The sequence below is a fragment of the Schistocerca piceifrons genome, chromosome 6 (genome assembly GCF_021461385.2).
Source record: "Schistocerca piceifrons isolate TAMUIC-IGC-003096 chromosome 6, iqSchPice1.1, whole genome shotgun sequence".
In the NCBI taxonomy this organism is placed as follows: Eukaryota; Metazoa; Arthropoda; class Insecta; order Orthoptera; family Acrididae; genus Schistocerca; species Schistocerca piceifrons.
Window position 1 is genome coordinate 368,959,414 of NC_060143.1, and position 20,475 is coordinate 368,979,888.

The window sequence follows — 20,475 nt, forward strand, 5'->3', positions numbered from 1 at the left end:
TCCCGATTTCAACTCTAATGTGGAATAAATAGCAGTACCATGAAATTTCTGTAGAAGTTCTTCTAGTGTCTGTGGGCGATCTGTTTCATTAATAATAATGTCACTGATGTGACGCGAATCAAGTACGAGGCGAAGTGAACCATCCTTTTTCTTAACAATATGGAGTGGATTTATGTACGGACTAACTGCCGGTTCAATAATTCCTTGGTCATGCATTGCTTGCAACTCTTTCTTAACTTGTTCTCTGTGAATATACGAAATGGGATAATGTTTGGCTTTAAATGTGTCGTGCTGTTTAACTTGAAATTCATACATAAAACCGGACATAATACCAGGAACGTTGACAAAAACTGGAGCATGCATAGTTGCGTGCGTTCGTCGTCTGTATTTGCACTGCTCTGTTTAACTTTATCAGAAATCATCTGTATAACGTCATAGTCGGCTTCGTCTGGAGTATTATAGTTGTGTACGTACGTATCTGTTAACAATGTGAAATGACAGTCTATATTACGTGATGCGGAAATGACCGCTGTACGATTAATTGTTTGTTCTTCTGCAGATAAAGAGTGCTGAAATTCTAAAGCCAGTTGTACATTTTCATCCTTTAACATTAAATAGGAGTTTTGAAAGTCAATAATTGCGTCGTGTTGTGCCACAAATTCGTACCTAAAGTAACGTCTGTCGTTAATAAGGGAACAATGTGTGACCTGCAATACAAAATGATAAATGTGTCTGTAATTTTACATCTACTCCTTTACCAGATACTGCTCCTTTTACTTTAGTTTTGCCTAATGGTAACGTATGATAGGTATTCTCTTTGTTACATTCGTTGAAAGTTTCCTCATTTATGACTGACATAGGAGATCCAGAATCGATTACTGCTGAAAATTTGGATGATCCAATTTTTACTTCGATGACAGGGTGTGAAACGGTTTTTTGAATAATTGGTTTTTCCTGCAAAAGAGTGTCTCGGATGTCGTCAAAAGTAATAACATTTACGTGAACAAAATTCTGTGTGTCAAAAGTATTGCTTGCGTTGCAGTAAGATGCAACCTGTACTGTACCTAGTCAAATTCTTACTGACGTGCTGTTATTTTCTGGATGATGCTGTGGCATTTGAACTACTTCTACTGTTCTGTTATTTCGTCCTGACGTATTAGGTTCGGGATGATATCTACTGTCTGGTTCATTCATGATAATATATTGTTGCGGATGATTTTGCTGCTGGTAAGACCAACTGTTATTAAACGTACGTTGAAATTTGTGCTCATTACTTTTACGTCTGTCATGATAGTCATTTCTATACGGTGCATTGCGATAGGAATTGAAATACTGTGTTTTCTGTACATACTGATTTCCTTGTTGCTGTGCATTACTATTTGTTGGGGCCGACGCTATACGCGTAGGCGGCGAAACATTAAAGCTTGGTTGACCTTGCAGACTGCATTGTTGGTTAGGTATGCTAACCGATTGGCTTTCATGCTGTTGCGGTGAAAAACGTCTATTGTTACCAAAATGTGGTTCCTGTTGCTGATAATTTTGACGATACTGATAATTAAAATTTTGTCTGTTATTAAAGTTCTGGTGGTTGTAGTTCCTGAAGCGTCTATTAATTTGCTATTGAAATAGCGTGACTGATCGTAATTGCTGTATCCTCGTTGACCTTGGTCATTATGTGAAAAATTTTTGTTTATGAAGGAATAATCCGATTGCTGCACTTCCAAAAGCTGTAACAGATCTCTGAATGCCGAAATGTTTTCTTTCTGCTGATCCATTAAAAGTGACACTCTTAATGATCGTGGTAATTTAGAAATGCATAATTGAATAAGTGCATATTCACTGTAACGTTCACTTAAGTACTGGTTTTGTTGGACCATGTGTTCAAAAAATTGCGTGACAGTGGGAAAATTTGAGTTCTCATAATTCGGTAAACTAATTAATTGATCCTTAATTCCGCGCTGTGTCGTCTTCGACCAATACGCTTACAGAAAAGCATTCTGAAATTCTTCTACCGAGTAGCATTGTCTCGCGATCGGTCTCATACGAGTTGCCGGTTCGCCTTCCAAAAAACTGCAAATAAATTCAAGTTTGTGTGTTACGGGCCAAGCCGGTGGAAAAGCAAAGCTAAATTGTTGTATCCAATCCAATGGGTGAATCTGTGTTCTGTCATTTTTAAATACTTTAAATTTTCTCACTGATAGAAAATGTTTGTAATCAAAATTATCGTCTCTGTACGTCTGAACAGGTTCAGGATTGTATGAGAATCTATTTGTCTGTGATTGTTTGGAATCTAAGTCATGTACTCTCTGTAAATTACCTAAATTATACTGGCTGTGTGAGTGTGTTAAATGTTCGGAATGTGCAGTATGCTGTGACGTGTTATTGACTGAAACATTTTTCATCTCTGTCACTTCTTGCTGTAAAGTTGACAATTTTCTACGTAATGTATTATTGGACGAATGTATCTCACTGATCGTCTACTGTAAATTTTTGAATTAAGGCGTTTGATTAAACGAAATTGGTGAAGTATCGTCTGATTTTCTGTCATTATTACTTTCAATAACATCAATACGACTGGCCAATTCATCATATTTTTCAGTCAGTATTTTTATCTGATCATCGTTTTTAGTGTCACAAGCATTAATTTGTTTTTGTATTTTACGTGTGGTTTCGTTCAATTTTTTAACATCTGCTTTGATGGCATCGGGATCCTGTATTAATTCTAATTTTTCAAGTCTGTTGATCACTGTCTGAAAGTCTACTATATGTGTATCTGTTTTTGTTTTAAGATCGGAAATTTCATCACGCAATTCGGTGTTCAACGGTTTGATAGTATTAATTTCGTCTGATACTGTAGCAATATTGTTGCCTACGTATGTTTTTGCTTTCATAAACAATTTACGCTTATCTTCCTGTCTCTGTGCGGCAATTGTTTCAATAACTTGTCGCTTTACTTTATTCTGTTCCTGTATGAATCTACGGTAACGCGTTTCACTGTTTTGTAGGTGGTGATTAAAACGTTCGTCAATTTGACTGTTCTGTTGGTCAAATTTCGCGTCTACTTTTGCATCCAGTGTGCGCGAAAGTTCTGCTGACATTAATTTAAACTCGATGCATAACTGTGTTGCGTTTTCAGAGCATTGTTTACCGATTGCACTAATTTCGTCTCTAAGTGATTCTGTTATAGCTGCTTGCGTATTCCTTAATTCTTGAGCAACAGATCTAATTTCTTCACTACTTTTCCTAGCACAAGCCTTAATTTCCTCACGTAATTGTTCTTTACTATCATGACATTGCGCGGCAACGGCTGTAATCTGTTTACTAAGCTGTCTGTAATTGTTGTCTAATTTTTCATTAAGTTGTTTGTTCTGTTCACTAAGTTGTTTGAAATTTTCATTAAGGTTGTCTTGTTTTTCATTAAGTTGTTTGTGATTGCTGTCTTGCTTATCATTCGACTGTTTAAGACTTTCATTAAGTTGTTTGTTCTGTTCACTAAGTTGTTTGTAATTGTTGTCTTGTCTTTCATTCTGTTGTAGCAATACTGCCATAATTTGATCCAAGCCAATATTACCTACTCTATTCTCTGTGCTGTTTGATGGCATACCTGCAATTGTCACGTTTTGTGTAACCATTTGGTCATTCTGTGATTCTCGAAAAGGTTTGCCAATAGGATGTGCACTGTTGGTCACTAAATCGGAATCAAATAAATCTGTCGTACTTTGAGTACACTGTTCATTTTCGTTAGAAAAATTTATCTGTTCACAATTCAAATTTTGCAAATCGTGTGTATTGAACTGGGCAGCGTTCATTGTAACAGAACGTCCTGCGTCATCAATTGTCGTTAAATTAACAGAGGACATAATTGAATTTATTTGTTCATCATTAGGATCAAAATCATTACTAGCGGTCGGTACGCACTGATTGTCTGTAAATGGAGGATTGTCATCATTACACTGAGTGTCGCTAGTATTATCGGTCAAATTATTCGAGTCGGCTATTTCACTCATTGCACATCGCGGTGTACTGTTAACAGTTTTTCGCGCCATTTTTCACAAAACAAAATTAAGCACAAATGAAACAAGGACAATGCAAAAATGCAACAAACACAATTACAACAGAGAGCAACAAATTGCCGATGATCTGTGAAAGCAAGAGTGACAAATTAGTAAATGTGTTGCGCCAGATGCAAACTACGTTTCAGTAAATAAGAGCAGATATATGACTACTTCTCAGAAGATTCACAAAGAAATATGATCCTGGCAGGGTCGCCAAGTGTAACCTTCCCACAAAAATAATTTAAAGATGAACCAAATGTAACGTCCCCACAGAAATAATAATTAAATGAATTTTAAATATTGTAACCTCTGAACAAAATTGGTTCCCATTTATTATCTCTGTGCAGAAATGCATTCACATTTAATGTACCCACAAAAATTCTTTTCTCATTTAATGTTAAGTTCAAAATAGAAAAATTCCTAAACCCAAAAATAATAAAAAATTCAGTAACCTGGTAAATTTTATGACGACAGCAGCGCTGCGCCATGGCCCTGTACTCTGAATAAAAAAAGCAAAAATTCTTACCTCAATAAAAACTGTGAATATATCTGCTCTTACATAAAAAAATTTCGGCACAGCTTCGTTCAATGCTGGCCTATGCTTTGTGATTCTTGAAAGGAATGATCATGGATTGTATATATTCTTTAAATTGAAATGAATGCTTTTTTTAAAAAAATTACTTTATATTATAAAATATTATTATTGGGGCATTTTTTAAAAGAAATTGGATGACAGTTAACATACATTACTAGATATGCGCAAGGCTGCTTCTTTACCTTCTACAATAATACTCATCCTCCAGAGTCCCGACCAGAGCAGACTGCACACAAGCGCAGACACGCGCAGACTCCCGCACACTACCGCCGACTCATGCAGACTACTGAAGACCACTGCCGACTAGCGACAAGCAACAACTAACTACATACTGCTCTCTAGTCAGAGACTCTCCTAAGTCTTGCCTGTTGCAGGCAGCGCATATAACGCATACCTCTTACAATATGGCATTCATGTCTTTGCGACGTGCGTGTGTTAAATGAGGAAACATGAAGACGACTTTATGAGGCCTGTTCAGAAGTAAGTAGGAGTATTTGAGAAAACTTACGGTACATAGTAAATACACTTGTTGACTATTTTTGCACATAATCGCCATTCCTTCCAATGCATGTGATGACCTGTCGTACAAGATTCTTTATGTCGTCCTTGAAGAACTCTCCCGCTAGCTTCTTCCCCCATCGCAGACTTTCTGCCCGCATCTGTTCGTCTGCTGCAAATTTAATTCCACTCATGCGTGCGTTCAAGGAGGTGAAAAGATGATACTCAAGGCGCTAATTCAGGGGAATATGGTGAAAGGAGAGAGGGGTTGAGACCCAAAATATCTCAACCAAGTGAGTCCAAGAGCGCTTCGTTGGCTGTGTGAGGACGGGCGTTGTCCCCCAACATGCAAACTCCTCTTGTCAGAATTCTCCTTTTGTTGTGCATCGATGACCTCTCTCTCTGAGGCAGAAATTCGACCAAAATGATATTTTTCCAGTCGCAAGACACTAAGGCCACATTTTTTTTCTTTTTTGGCCATCTGCAGATGGACAATTGGTGTGGCACCACCGTGACGACTGTCGTTTTTTCTCAGATGTGTAATGAGCTACCCATGTTTCGCATCGTCACTGTAGAGCTTAGGAGAATCTCACCTTCCAGTTCAAGTCGTTCAAGAAACTCGAACGCGCTGCTAATCCGATTTTCTTTAGTGCTGCTCTGTCAGCTCCTTTGGGACCCCTCTTGTGCACAGTTGCCGGTACCCCAGCATTTCTGTGAGTGTCTCGTATAAGAGAGTCCTGGAGAGTTGTGGAAACATCGCAGAAATTTCATCCGTTGTCAATCGGCGGCCTTCGTGAACAGTTTCCTCATCAGTCAGAATGGAAGATCTTCAAAATGTTCAAATGTGTGTGAAATCTTATGGGACTTAACTGCTAAGGTCATCAGTCCCTAAGCTTACACACTACTTAACCTAAATTATCCTAAGGACAAACACAAACACCCATGCCCGAGGGAGGCCTCGAACCTCCGCCGGGATCAGCCGCACAGTCCATGACTGCAGCGCCTGAGACCGCTTGGCTAATCCCGCGCGGCGAAGATCTTCAACTCCTTTGTTGATCATGAACATTAGTTCTGCCTCCACTAAATTTCCCACACCACTTAAACACATTAGTTACGTCCTAACACTTTCGACGTAAACCGTTTTGATTCGCGAAAAAATTTCAGTAGGTGTTATTCCTTCCGCGAGCAGGAAGCGAATCACAGCACTTGGCTGACACTTGTGGGATTTCTTATCGACATCTTTCAAGCAACTGGACACTACAATGGAGTCTACGTACTACCGTGTTCCTGCGATGCCCCCACACTGATCGGGCGACCCTCTTCACTACTCGTTGTAGCAGGCCTCAAAAGCACAAAACCACAGTCCGTTGCGGTCGTAGAACACTTACTTCCTGAACGTGCCTCTTATTACAGGATGTTTGCAAACAAGACCAAAATGTTGTTATTATTTTCTTGGCTGACGAAGGACAAACGCCGGTAGAGATCCATCGAAGAATGAAAAACTGTATGAGGCAGCATGTCTCTTGATCACCACGTCCGAAAACAGCGACTCGAGTTCCCGTCCTAGAATCCTCTCCCCATACTACTATCACATCTCCGATCCTTCAGAAAAGGCCTTAAAGCGTCTACGATTCCTGTCGAACGAGGATGTGCAGGAGGAAGTTACAGACTGCTTCACGCAGCGGAACACATGTTTTGTCAAACGGATATCTTCAACCTGGTGCGTCAGTAGAATGATAGCATCAATACTGAAGACGATTTTCCATGATTGGCATATTGATTTTGGATTCTAACTCATTTTATCCCGCTGTTCCATTGTTGGATCAAAAGTTTGTAATTTTTTTTTGTGCACAGGGATTTTAGTTTTTGGTAAGTTTGTCACACTGCTGGCCTTCTACATATTCCTTGTTTTTACACAAAACTGCCAGTTGTGCTGTGAGCATCTGCATACCAACATTGTTGGTGCTGTAGTACTTGCTGTTTATGGAAAAATGACTACAAAGAAAGGATAAGTAAGTTTTACTATATTTGACATTGGATAACGATATTATAGTTCTTAAATATGAGGTATAAATACAAGAATGATAGTGTGTTTGTGTGTGTTATTTGTTCATATCTGTTATCAACAATGGGTTATAATGCGTTATAGCTGATTGTTCCATTTTTGGAAGAGTGGGATTGAATGGCTTCATTGAAATAACAGTAAAGCAATTGCATTTTAGGTTGAGTGCCGATCAAATTGTAGCATTAATGGAAGAGGATATTGATTTTTCTGATGCTGATTTGTACATAAATCTCCCTGATGGCCCAAGGCCGTCAGATGAATATTCAGGTGACGAGTGTGAAAGTGATATGATCTAAGTGCCGACCAGCTAAGATCTGAAGCAGAAGCAAAACTTACAAAATATTGTGATGGGGAAATTGTTACCCAAGAGCTAAAATTACACAGTACTACGAATTGAAGATTTTGATTAGGAAATACACTTATTAGAATTTTCTAAGTTATTTATCTTTAACTATATAAACATTATTTATAGTTTATAGAAAGTTGATGTTTTATATTACAGATAGATTAGGAAGTCTAATGAGCTATCATGTTCAACTTCTGATGCTGCCTGTATTGATAGTGTTCACAGTCCAAAATGTTCTACACGAAATACTATTCCTGTTACCGGCATCTTCTTGGGATCAAACGGGTTAAGGAAACTTCTTGATTGCCTCTTGTACCAAAGCGTGCTGAAAGGCAGTGCCTCCGATTTTTTTAACGTGAAAACTCTCAAACCTTTTTTAATAAAACAAACGCTTTTAACTTTCAACATCTTCATTCACAATGGCTAAGTGCGCCGAAAAAATTTCTTCCAGCGAGGACCAGTTTGTTGACAACGTCACTGTAGAATGTTTGACTTTGCTGACGGAGCCACGTCTTCTTTGCGAGCACCACTACATTACTATCAAAGTCTACATCTACATGATTAATCTGCAATTCACTTTTAAGTGCTTGGCAGAGGGTTCATCGAACCACAATCATACTGTCTACCATTCCACTCCCAAACAGCGCGCGGGAAAAACGAACACCTAAACCTTTCTGTTCGAGCCCTGATTTCTCTTATTTTATTTTGATGATCGTCCTACCTATGTAGATTGGGCTCAACAAAATACTTTCGTGTTCGGAAGAGAAAGTTGGTGACTGAAATTTCGTAAATAGATCTCGCCGCGACGAAAAACGTCTTTGCTTTAATGAGTTCCATCCCAACTCATATCTGCCACACTCTCTCCCCTATTACGTGATAATACAAAACGAGCTGCCCTTTTTTGCACCCTTTCCATGTCCTCCGTCAATCCCACCTGGTAAGGATCTCACACCGCGCAGCAATATTCTAACAGAGGACGAACGAGAGTAGTGTAAGCTGTCTCTTTAGTGGATTTGTTGCATCTTCTAGGTGTCCTGCCACTGAAACGCAACCTTTGGCTCGCCTTCCCCACAGTATTATCTATGTGGTCTTTCCAACTGAAGTTGTCCGTAATTTTAACACCCAGGTACTTAGTTGAATTGACAGCCTTGAGAATTGTACTATTTATCGAGTATTCGAATTCCAACGGATTTCTTTTGGAACTCATGTGGATCACCTCACACTTCTCGTTATTTAGCGTCAACTGCCACCTGCCACACCATACAGCAATCTTTTCTAAATCGCTTTGCAACTGATACTGGTCTTCGGATGACCTTACTAGACGGTAAATTACGGCATCATCTGCGAACAACCTAAGAGAACTGCTCAGATTGTCACCCAGGTCATTTATATAGATCGGGAACAGCAGAGGTCCCAGGGCGCTTCCCTGGGGAACACCTGATATCACTTCAGTTTTACTCGATGATTTGCCGTCTATTACTACGAACTGCGACTTTCCTGACAGGAAATCACGAATCCAGTCGCACAACTGAGACGATACCCCATAGGCCCGCAGCTTGTTTAGAAGTCGCTTGTGAGGAACGGTGTCAAAAGCTTTCCGGAAATCTAGAAATACGGAATCAACTTGAGATCCCCTGTCGATAGCGGCTATTACTTCGTGCGAATAAAGAGCTAGCTGCGTTGCACAAGAACGATTTTTTCTGAAACCATGCTGATTACGTATCAATAGATCGTTCCCATCGAGGTGATTCATAATGTTTGAATAGAGTATATGCTCCAAAACCCAACTGCAAACCGACGTCAATGATATAGGTCTGTAGTTCGATGGATTACTCCTACTACCCTTCTTAAACACTGGTGCGACCTGCGCAATTTTCCAATCTGTAGGTACAGATCTATCGGTGGGCGAGCGGTTGTTTATGATTGCTAAGTAGGGAGCTACTGTATCAGCGTAATCCGAAAGGAACCTAATCGGTATACAATCTGGACCTGAAGACTTGCACGTATCAAGCGATTTGAGTTGCTTCGCAGCCCCTAAAGTATCTACTTCTAAGAAACTCATGTTAGCAGCTGTTCGTGTTTCAAATTGTGGAATATTCCATTCGTCTTCCCAAGTCCTAGAAGGTGTTTTTTGAATTTTCGTCACAGATTAAAAACGGGCGGAACCAAGTCGGGGCTGTATGGACAGTGAACACAAGGAGTCGGATTGATGCAGATGTCGCAGCGTTTGTGTACGGTCTGGAATTGTCATGCTGATGGAGAGGGTGATCCTCGTGTTGACGAACTCTTCGAATTCGAAACTCGGTTACAGCACGATGTTTCTCACGCACCTACATAGTTACGTACGCAACGCCAAGCAACACGTTACAGTTCGAAGCCCTCTAGAGGCAGAGGGCTGAATATATGTAGACACGAAGAATAAAAGTGTGGAATATTAATAACATTTGTTTTATTTAAAAAGCTTTAAGAATTTTCACACAAAAAATTCAGGGGGATTACTTTTCAGCACGCCCTTGTACATTAATCTTATTGCTAACACCGATTTTGTAAACCAAGTTGTTCTTTACGAGATGGTATATATTTTATGAGAATTTTCATGAACGTTGATTAGTATTAGGGAGCAGTATTTAACAGTTTGAGGCCACACCATAAATAATTAGTTTTATATGCTTTCGTACATGAAAAATCTTAACTCGGCTTTAGTAGTAACTCCGGGCTACATCTGTGACATCGTGGAACAAAAGTAGGTAAAAATAATGTAAATTTTTCTTATATGACTCATATTTCACAACATAAAACTGCAAATGATGATTTCTGTACAAGTTTGTTCATTCCTATTCGCATAATAAACGTCTTCTTCCTTCTCCTTGCCTGATCCGGCGTCTTCACGGGGTCGCCATGCTAATCTGGATTTGGAGATGTTAGCGGTAGAAGGTGGTCGGATTATATTACGAAGTTTTGAACCCAAAAACGAAATGAACGTCTCCTATATGCATGTTCCCGTGTTTCGTGCACACCCTCGACGCTGGAAACGTCTTACAGGTTTTGAATTGCATATAGTGAGGTATTTTAATGTTTAATGTCAGTGAGTTATCTACATAAAACTCACTAATAGTCCTTTACAGAAAAGGGTTCTATATTTATCAAAGAAAACAAACTTGGCCTCTGGCAAGAATTTCGTAAGAATTCATTAGCAATACCCAAGGAAAAGTAAGCGCCCTACTACCGAACATTGTAGGGCATTTCACATAATTACTTTCCAGCCGTATGGAGTTGGTGTATTATTTCGTTTATCCTTCTTATTATCATATGAAATTTTAATCGCGTCAACAGTTTTGTTAGTAACGAATGGATGTTTCTAGTACATATATAATTTTTGAGAACTTCAAAGCATTATAATCTTTGATTAAATACGAAACAATTTGCGAGACAAGATTGTGGTTTTCCCGCTTCTGTTGCTGCGTAATTTCCATAAAGGTTGTGGAGGTCGCGCGGACGAGAAGGCTGAACTCTGACATTTAGCAAAAAGTTTAATTCTTCCTAACTCGCTACACAATGCTACGTAACGCAGGAACTTTAATGAGATATCATTGTGGTATTGTGGCGCGAAATTACATATTTCTTGGTGTTTATTAAAAAGCTAATAAAGGCGAAAACTTTCAAACAAAGCGGATGAAATAATAGCCGAACGGTTTTTTTGCTCAATACCTTCTCGTTTTCATGCATCAGCAATGTTTTTTGACACATTTTGTATAGACAGATTGTATAAAGTTCGCTCAACACCTTCTCGTTTTCATGCATCAGCAATGTTTTTTGACACATTTTGTATAGACAGATTGTATAAAGTTCGATTACAACAAGCGATTGTCGATTACACCGATTCGTCCCGAGAATAAGAAACAACTGCCGCGATATTTCAGTTACAAAGATGGAACACAAAGCTTTGCTTTAGTTCAGTCTAACTGGTCGTTTCCATTCTCAGGAAACACTGGCATCTTACTGCTTAGAGCAGACTAATGAGTGTACCCATCTGTCTAATGTTGTGTTCTTCCGTCTGAAAACTGTTTTAATGTTCTTCTCCACAATAGGCTTTTCTGTCCAAGTTTCTTCATCTCTGTGTAACTACTTAAATCTACACACATTTGAACCTTCCTACCGTATTCAGGCACTGATCCTCTTGTACAGTTTTTACCACTCACACTTCCTTCATCCATATTTGCCTGTACAAAATAACTTAGAGATGTAAATAGTAGATCTTCAGTTCTAAATTGTTTGCTTTTCGAGCTACCTCAGTAACTTTGCACTTGTCGTACTTTTTCGGAACTTGTAGGTCCTCAGTCGTTAACCTACACATCCCTCCGCATCCTACGTATCAATTTTTCGATATCGTCATCTTGTTCAAGAAGTTCCTTGGAAATGGTCCCTTAGTGTTCCTCATGCTCGTCGTTCGACAAACGGGAAAGAAGTATAGCTACAATCTGATGCACGTTCTATTAAAATCTCCTGATAGAAATCATTCGCCAACCGGTGACGTGTACCAGATAATTGAGTTTATGAGTGCCACCGGTTAAAGGCAAAGACCTTCCCGCTCGAGAATCATCTTCAACCGGCGGACGACCTCTTCTCAACCTGATGAACAATTCGTAATACTGTGCTCGACCTTGAGTGTTGTCTCCGTAACTTGCTTCAAAAGGCGAAACGTTATCGTACACTTTCTCGATACATCCTCATAATATTTCATACTGCACATTACTGCCGTAAAACACGCGCTGACAAAGTCGCCAAGAACATTATACCACCTTCCATTCAAAGAACAGCACCTTAGAGATTAAATAAGGTACAAAAACTGTGCAACCAAGAAGTTACTTGAAATCTTACGATGGATATAGTGCTGCGAACGTGACTTGGATAGAACGCTTCGATTCATTTTTTGAACAGGCCTCAAACGTTCAATTTCAAATCAAAGCAACACGCAGAATGTTTTAGCTGCCCATAGAGCTGTTGTTTTATGCAATCCATAATGTTATATCCGGCCTTCAGAAACCAGGATGGTGGTTTTCATATTCTCTTGCTCGCTACGCGCAAGCTATTAGTGGTACAGAAAAAAATTAATCGAACCCTTTTTGTAGGAAATTTAATGTAGTTAAATTTTGTACCAGGATACGTTTTCGCTAGAAGCCGTCGTTTTCGAGATATTCATTGAAAACGTACAAAAGTCACCTCCAAATGCAGCCCCGTTCCCACATTCAGGCCCTGCTGGTCAGGATTTCTAGCATGTTGTTCATGGTGCTGCCTCCTACCACTGTACAAAAATTTGCGACGACATGAATTATTACCCTCATTTCACCTTCTTTGCGCTTCATTGACAGAGTTTATTACATCACCGGCTTAGACGAGCACTTAAAAATACTTAAACTGATATATGTTTAAATTTTATTGTTAAACTTACGGATGTTTAAATTTTACCTAACAATTTTGTGGAATTCAACAGCAGAAAATTTAAAAAAAAGCTACATCGGCCTATTCCACAAGCTATCTGACCACGAAGCTAGGAGGGGCGTTTCATAAGTAATGCATCTCATTTTTTCTCGGCCGATTTCGATTGAAAAAATGTGTTATTTGTTGTTGGACATCATGGAATATTCCCGCTTTAGCCGCTGCAGTTCCATGAAGCTCCGATAGGTGGAGGCACTGCACGTAGCCTTCAAATGGACCCTGTAATGGAGGCGCGTTCCAAGAAGGGAGCTGTCATTGATCTTCTTTTAAAGGAAAACCAGATCATATTAGGTATTCATAGGCGCTTGCAAAATGTTTAAAGAAATCTTACAGTGAAAAAAAGCACGTTAAGTAGTTGGGCGAGGTGTCAGTCATCATCGCAAGAAGGTCCCCCAACGACGGCCGACGGCCGCACGTAGCTGTGATTTCTGCATTGTTGAACTTAGCTTATTCGTCTCCCACATAAATGCAAACGAACTTCTCCATGACAACGCAAGTCATGACACAACTCTACATGTCCCAAGACGAGGTCACAAAACTTCATTGGAGTGTTATTCATCACCCACCGTACAGCCTGGATCTCACACCTTTCGACTTCCATCTGTCTGGCCCAATGGATGATGCATTCCGCGTGAACAGTATGTGGGTGATGGGGCTACTACTACTGATGCAGCAAGACGTGGGCTCCGACGTCAACCAGCAGAGTTATAAGATGCGGGCATATAGGACCTCCCAGTAACGTGGCGTAAGGCCATCACGTTGAACAGAGATTATGTTGAAAAATGGGAGTTATGTAGCCAAAAGAGTGGGGAACAATATGGTGTAGTGGAATTCTGAATAAGAAAACCTGCTTTCAGAAAAAAATGTCGCATAATTTATTGAATGCTCCTCTGAAGAGAAGTAAAGTAGCTGAAAATGAAGTGAGAGATACGATAGTGCAAGAATTTGACAGGGCACTGCGAAACCTAAGTCGACACAAGCCCCTGGAGTAGAAGACATTTCCTTGGAATTATTGAGACCTTTGGGAGAGCCAGTAGTGACAAAAGTATTCCACCTGGTGAAAAAAGTTAGTGGTAATGTTGACTGGATAAAGGGGTTTCTGAGATTTTGAATTATTCATGGATAAAATAACAGGGAACGAAAAGTTATCTGCTACTTGCACAGAAACAAGAGTGCACTTATAAGATTCGAGGAACATGAAAGGGAGATGAAGGCTGAGAAGTGCGTGAGACAGAGTTGTATCTCTCTCAGATATTATTTAATGTATACATTATGGAAACAATGAAGGAAGCCAAGCAGAAATTTATAAATGGAATTAAAGTTCAGTGAGAACAATTGAAAACTTTAAGGTTTACCGACAACTCTGTAATTCTGTCAGAAACAACAAATTACTTGGAAGTCCCTCTGAATGGAATGGATAGCTCCTTAGGGACGTTATAAGATGAACCTCAACAAAAGTAGAATAAAGGAATGCAGACGAATTAAAATAGGTGATGCTGAGGGAATTAGATTAAGAAAAATCAGTAGGCGAGTTGCTATTTGGGCAGCAAAATAATTGACAATGGTGAAGTAGAGAGGATATACATTCTGATTGGTATATAGCAAGAAAAGAATTTCTCAAAACGAGAAATTTGTTAATATCAAATAGAACTTTAAGTCAGAATGAGATTTTCACTCTGCAGCGGAGTGTGCGTTGATATGAAACTTCCTGGCAGATTAAAACTGTGTGCCGGTCCGAGGCTCGAACTCGGGACATTTGCCTTCCGCAGACAGGTACTCTACCAACTGAGCTACCCAAGCACGACTCACGGCCCGTCCTCACAGCTGTACTTCTGCCAGAATCTCGTCTCCTACCTTCCAAACTTTACAGAAGCTCTCCTGCGAGGAGAGCTTCTGTAAAGTTAGGCAGGTAGGAGACGAGATAATGGCAGGGCGTGAGTCGTGCTTGGGTAGCTCAGATGGTAGAGCACTTGCCCTCGAAAGGCAAAGGTCCCGAGTTCGAGTCTCGGACAGGCACACAGTTTTCATCTTCCAGGAAGTTTCTGAACTTTAAGTGTTAGGAAGTCCTTCGTAAAGATATTTATTTGATTTGTTTGGAGTGTAACTTTGTAATGGGAGTGAAGCTTGGGTTATAAACAGTTCAGATAAAAAGAGAATAAACTACCGATTTTTTATTTATTTATTTATTTTTTTTTTAAGGCGGATTGGTTTGCTTACCTCAACGATACAGGTAGCCGTACCGCATGTGCTGCCACAACGGAGGTGTATCTATTGAGAGTTCAGACAAACGTGTGGTTCCTGAAGAGGGGTGGCAGCCTCATCAATAATTCCAGAGGCAACAGTCTGGATGAGTGACAGATCTGGCATTGTATCAGCAACCAACATAGCCTTGCTATGCTGGTACGCTAAATGGCTGAAAGCAAGAGGAAACTACAGCCGTTACTATATATCGTTTAATAATGATGTAATTCTCTTGGGTAAACTATTCCGGAGGTAAAACAGTTTCACAGTCCCCCTTTAGGTTTCCTGGAGGGGCTGCTGAGGGGGATTTTGTCCCCAGAAAGAACAAAACTGGCATATTACGGATCGGATCGAGTAATGTTAGATTCTTTAATTTCGTAGGTAGGCTGGAAAATTTAACAAGGGAGCAGATAGGCTGATATTAGATTTAGATGCGATTACTGAAGTTCGGTGGGAGGGTGAACAGGTCTTCTGGTAGTGTGGGTACAGGGTTACAAACAGAAAATGAAATAGGGGTATGCAGGAGTAGGTCTAATAATGAATAAGAAAATAGGAATGCGAGTAAAGAATTACGAGAAACATAGTGAAAGAATTATCATAGCCAAGATAGAAACAAAGACATCAGCCACCATAGTGGTACAAGATAATATGCCAACTAGCTCCGGGATGATGCAGAGATTGAAAAAATTTATGATGAGATAAAAATAAATTATTCAAGTAGTTGAGGGACAGAAAAATTTAATTTTGATGGGTGACTGGACAAGTAAAGAAAGACCAGGAAAGATAGGAGACTATGGACTGGGGAAAAGGAGTGCAAGAGGGAACCGCCTGGCGGAATTTTACGAAGAAATCGCTTACATTTTATTTAAGAATCATTAAAGAAGGTTACACACATGTAAGAAACCTGGAAGCAATGGAAGGTTTCAAATTGATTCTGTAATTGTAAGATACAGATTTCGGAACCAGATTTTAAACTTTAAGGCATTGCCAGGGGCATAAGTTGACTCTAACTGAAGAATTTTCAAGAAGGTAAATTAAGTAGATGGAAACGTAGATAGTGGAAAGAACCAGTGGTTGCTGAGAATTTCAGAGTGAGCGATAGGTAACGATTGTCCGAAAAATGGGAAAGGAATGCAGAGAAGAAGAATAGGTAGCTCTGAGAGATAAAATTGTGAAGACAACAGAGTATCAAATAGATAAAAGGCAAGACTTAGTATTCCTTGGATGCCAGTGGAGACACTGAATTTACGAGAGGCATTCAATAAGTAATGCAACGTATTTTTCTCCGAAAGCAGGTTGATTTTATTCAGGATTCCAATACATCATATTATTCACCACTCTTTTGGCTACAAAACCCTGTTTTTTTCGATACAATCTCCGATCAATACGAAGGCCTTTAACCACCTTACTGGCAGGGACTGTATGCTTTTTTTCAATCGATACTGGTGGAGAAAGAAATGCTTTCATTACTTATTGAATGTCCTTCGTAACTGATGGAAGGAGAACATATAAAAATGCAGCAATGGGGACTAGCGAAAGGGACACAAAGGTCTAAAAAATTAGGTTGACAGAAAGTGCAAAAGGACTTGGCTAGAACACAAATGTAAGCCTCTAAAAGCATTTAGAGCTAGGGGAAAGACGTCTACCGCTACAGGGAAATTAGAAGAGGCGTTTAGAGAAAAGAGAAGCAACTGTATGAATATAAAGATCTTGTTTCACAAGCTGCGACATCGTCGCGAAAAAACAGTGACCCGTATATGTAATAAGTTTCCTTTAATTTACGTCTATGATCACAAACTGTTTAATAACAGATTAACCAGTTTCGGCCTTTAATGACCATCATCAGATCTGCAGCAAATGGGAAAAACATAAATACACTCGCAAACTGTATACAGCTTAAGAACAATACAATGTATTGTTCGAAAATGGTTCAAATGGCTCTGAGCACTATGCGACTTAACTTCTGAGGTCATCAGTCGCCTAGAACTTAGAACTAATTAAACCTAACTAACCTAAGGGCATCACACACATCCATGCCCGAGGCAGGATTCGAACCTGCGACCGTAGCGGTCGCTCGGCTCCAGACTGGAGCGCCTAGAACCGCACGGCCACTCCGGCCGGCCGATGTATTGTTCTTAAGCTGTATACAGTTTGCTGCAGATCTGATGATGGTCATTAAAGACCGAAACCGGTAATCTGTTATCAAACAGTTTGTGACCATAGACGTAAATTAAAGGAAACTTATAAAGATCTTGGATGGAGAACCAGTAATACGCAAAGTAGGGATAGGTGGAAGATGGAAGGAATATGTACAGGGGATGTACGAGTGAAATGCACTTGAATGCAGTGTTACATAAAGGGAAGACGAGGTATATGAAGATAAGATGGGAGATTTGATACTGCGAGAAGTATTTGATAGACCCCATTCAAAGCAAGACCACTTAGTTCAAAACAAAATTCGTGGAGCAGACGTCTTTCACTCAGATGTTCTTGGGAGAGCCAGCCATGACAAAACTATTCCACCAGCTGTGCAACGTATATGAGACAGGTGAATACCCTCAGACTTTAAGAACAATGAAATAATTACAGTTCGAAAGAAAGCAGCTCCTGACAGGTGTGAATATTATATATTTTATTTGTATAATAAATAATGGTGGTAAAACACTGACACGAACTACACTGATGGAAAAAGTCACAGCACCAAGAAGGAGTTGTGCGACATAAACAAAAGTTGGTAGGCGAGTTTCTACATCTGAAAGATGAAGTCTGTTCAAGTTTCTCGCCTTACGCATCAAAGTGGCGCTAGTAGTTCCACTATGAGGATGCAAATCAGGTTTTCTTTCGAATGCACGCTGATTGGACGTGGTGAGCTGATGTTAGTCAAGAATGCCCTTAAGGCGGCAAAGACACCATTACAAACACTTTACTGATCGAAGTAGTGTAAAAGAGCTAAGAGAAGCTGCATGTTCCTTCTGCGATACTGCAAAAACACTTGGCAGGAATGTAGCCACTGCGCATGACTGCTGGCAGCGCTAGTCACGATTATGTACGGTGGCGAGAAGCCTAAGCTCCGGACGGTCACGTGACACTACCGAGAGGAAGACAATCGTGTTCGGTGTATGGCCCTGGCGCGTTGCACTGCATCTGCAGCAGCAATTGGAACAGCACTTGGCACCACAGTGATACAACGAACTGTTACAAATCGGTTGCTTCAAGGTCAGCTACGAGCTGGACGCTCTTTAACTTGCACTCCACTGAACCCAAACCTCGGCCATTTGCGACTTTAGTGGTGTCAAGCGAGAGCTCATCGGAGGGCGCGGTGGAGATCTGTTGTGTTTCTTGATGAACACTGATGTTGCCTCGGTGACAGTGATGGCCATGTATTGGTTAGAAGGAGGCCAGTTGAGGGCTGCAATCAATCTTTCTACGCGCTAGACACACTGGACCTACACCTGGAGCTATGGTCAGGGTGCAATTTCGGATGACATCAATAGCATTCTCGTGGTTATCCCACGCACCCTGACTGCAAATTTGTACATCAGTCTGGTGATTCGACCTGTTATATTGCTATTCCTGAATTACAGTCAAGAACAACTGCCGAGATGAGAAACATAGAAGTAGATATCCTCGGAGTATCGAAGCAGCTTAAATCACTTAATAAAGGCAAGGCCTCCAGTCCAGACTGTATACCAGTCAGGTATGCTGATAAAATAGCTCCATATTTAGCAATTATATACAACCACTCGCTCACAGAAAGATCCGTACCTAAAGACTGGAAAATTGCTCAAGTCACACCAATACCCAAAAAGGGAATTAGGAGTAATCCGCTGAATTACAGACCTGTATCACTAACGTCGCTTTGCAGTAGGGTTTTGGAACATATACTGTATTCGAACATTATGAAGTACCTCGAAGAAAACGATTTATTGACACATACTCAGCACAGCTTTAGAAAATATCGTTCTTGTGAAACACAACTGGCTCTTTATAGCTATGAAGTAATAAGTGCGATCGACAGAGGATGTCAAATTGATTCCACAGCTTTAGATTTCCGGAAGGCTTTCGACACCGTTCCTCACAAGCGTCTTGTAACCAAACTGCATTCCTACGGAATATCGCCTCAGTTGTGCGACTAGAGTCGTGATTTCATGTCATAAAGGTCACAGTTCGTAGTAATAGACGGCAATTCATCGAGTGAAACAGAAGCAATAGCCGGCGTTCCCCATGGAAGTGTTATAGATCCTCTACTGTTTTTGATCTATATTAACGACATAGGAGACAATCTTAGTAGCCGTCTTAGATTGTTTGCATATGATGCTGTCATTTACCGTCTTGTAAAGTCATCAGATGATCAAAACGACTTGCAAAAAGATTTAGATAAGATATCTGTATGGTGCGAAAAGTGGCAGTTGACTCTGAATCAGGAAAAGTGTGAAGTTATTCACATGAGTACTAAAATAAATCTTTCTCTGCCTCGTGATGACTGGGTGTTGTGTGCTGTCCTTAGATTAGTTAGGTTTAAGTAGTTCTAAGTTCTAGGGGACTGATGACCATAGATGTTAAGTCCCATAGTGCTCAGAGCCATGTGAACCATTTGAACTAAAATAAATCAGCTAAATTTCGATTACGCGATAAGTCACACAAATCTGAAGGCTGTAAATTCAACTAAATACTTAGTGATTACAATTATATGTAACCTATATTGAAACGATTACATAGATAATATTGTGGATAGAGCAAACCAAAGACTGCGATTCGTTGGCAGAACACTCAGAAGGTGCAACAGGTCTACTAAAGAGACTGCTTGCACCACGTTTGTCCGCCCTATTCTGGAGTATTGCTGTGCTGTGTGGGATCCGCATCAGGTGGGACTCACGGATGACATTGAAAAAGTACAAAGAAGGGCAGCTCGTTTTGTATTATCGCGAAATAGGGGAGATAGTGTCATAGACATGATACGTGATTTGGAGTGGCAATCATTAAAACAAAGGCGTTTTTCGTTGCGACGGGATCTTCTCATGAAATTTCAATCACCAGTTTTATCCTCCGATTGCGAAAACATTCTGTTGCCACCCACCTACATAGGGAGAAATGATCATCACGATAAAATAAGAGAAATCAGGGCTCGCACAGAAGAATTTAAGTACTTGTTTTTCCCACGTGCCGTTCGAGTGTGGAA

At 40.1% G+C, this 20,475-nt stretch overlaps 1 non-coding gene across 1 annotated transcript; it reads left to right on the forward strand.

Moving 5' to 3' along the window:
* The first annotated feature begins 14,996 nt into the window (after positions 1-14,996).
* On the forward strand, positions 14,997-15,073 carry Trnas-cga. The gene has a single exon. It is a non-coding gene; the product is annotated as a tRNA-Ser (tRNA).
* Positions 15,074-20,475: the final 5,402 nt, after the last annotated feature.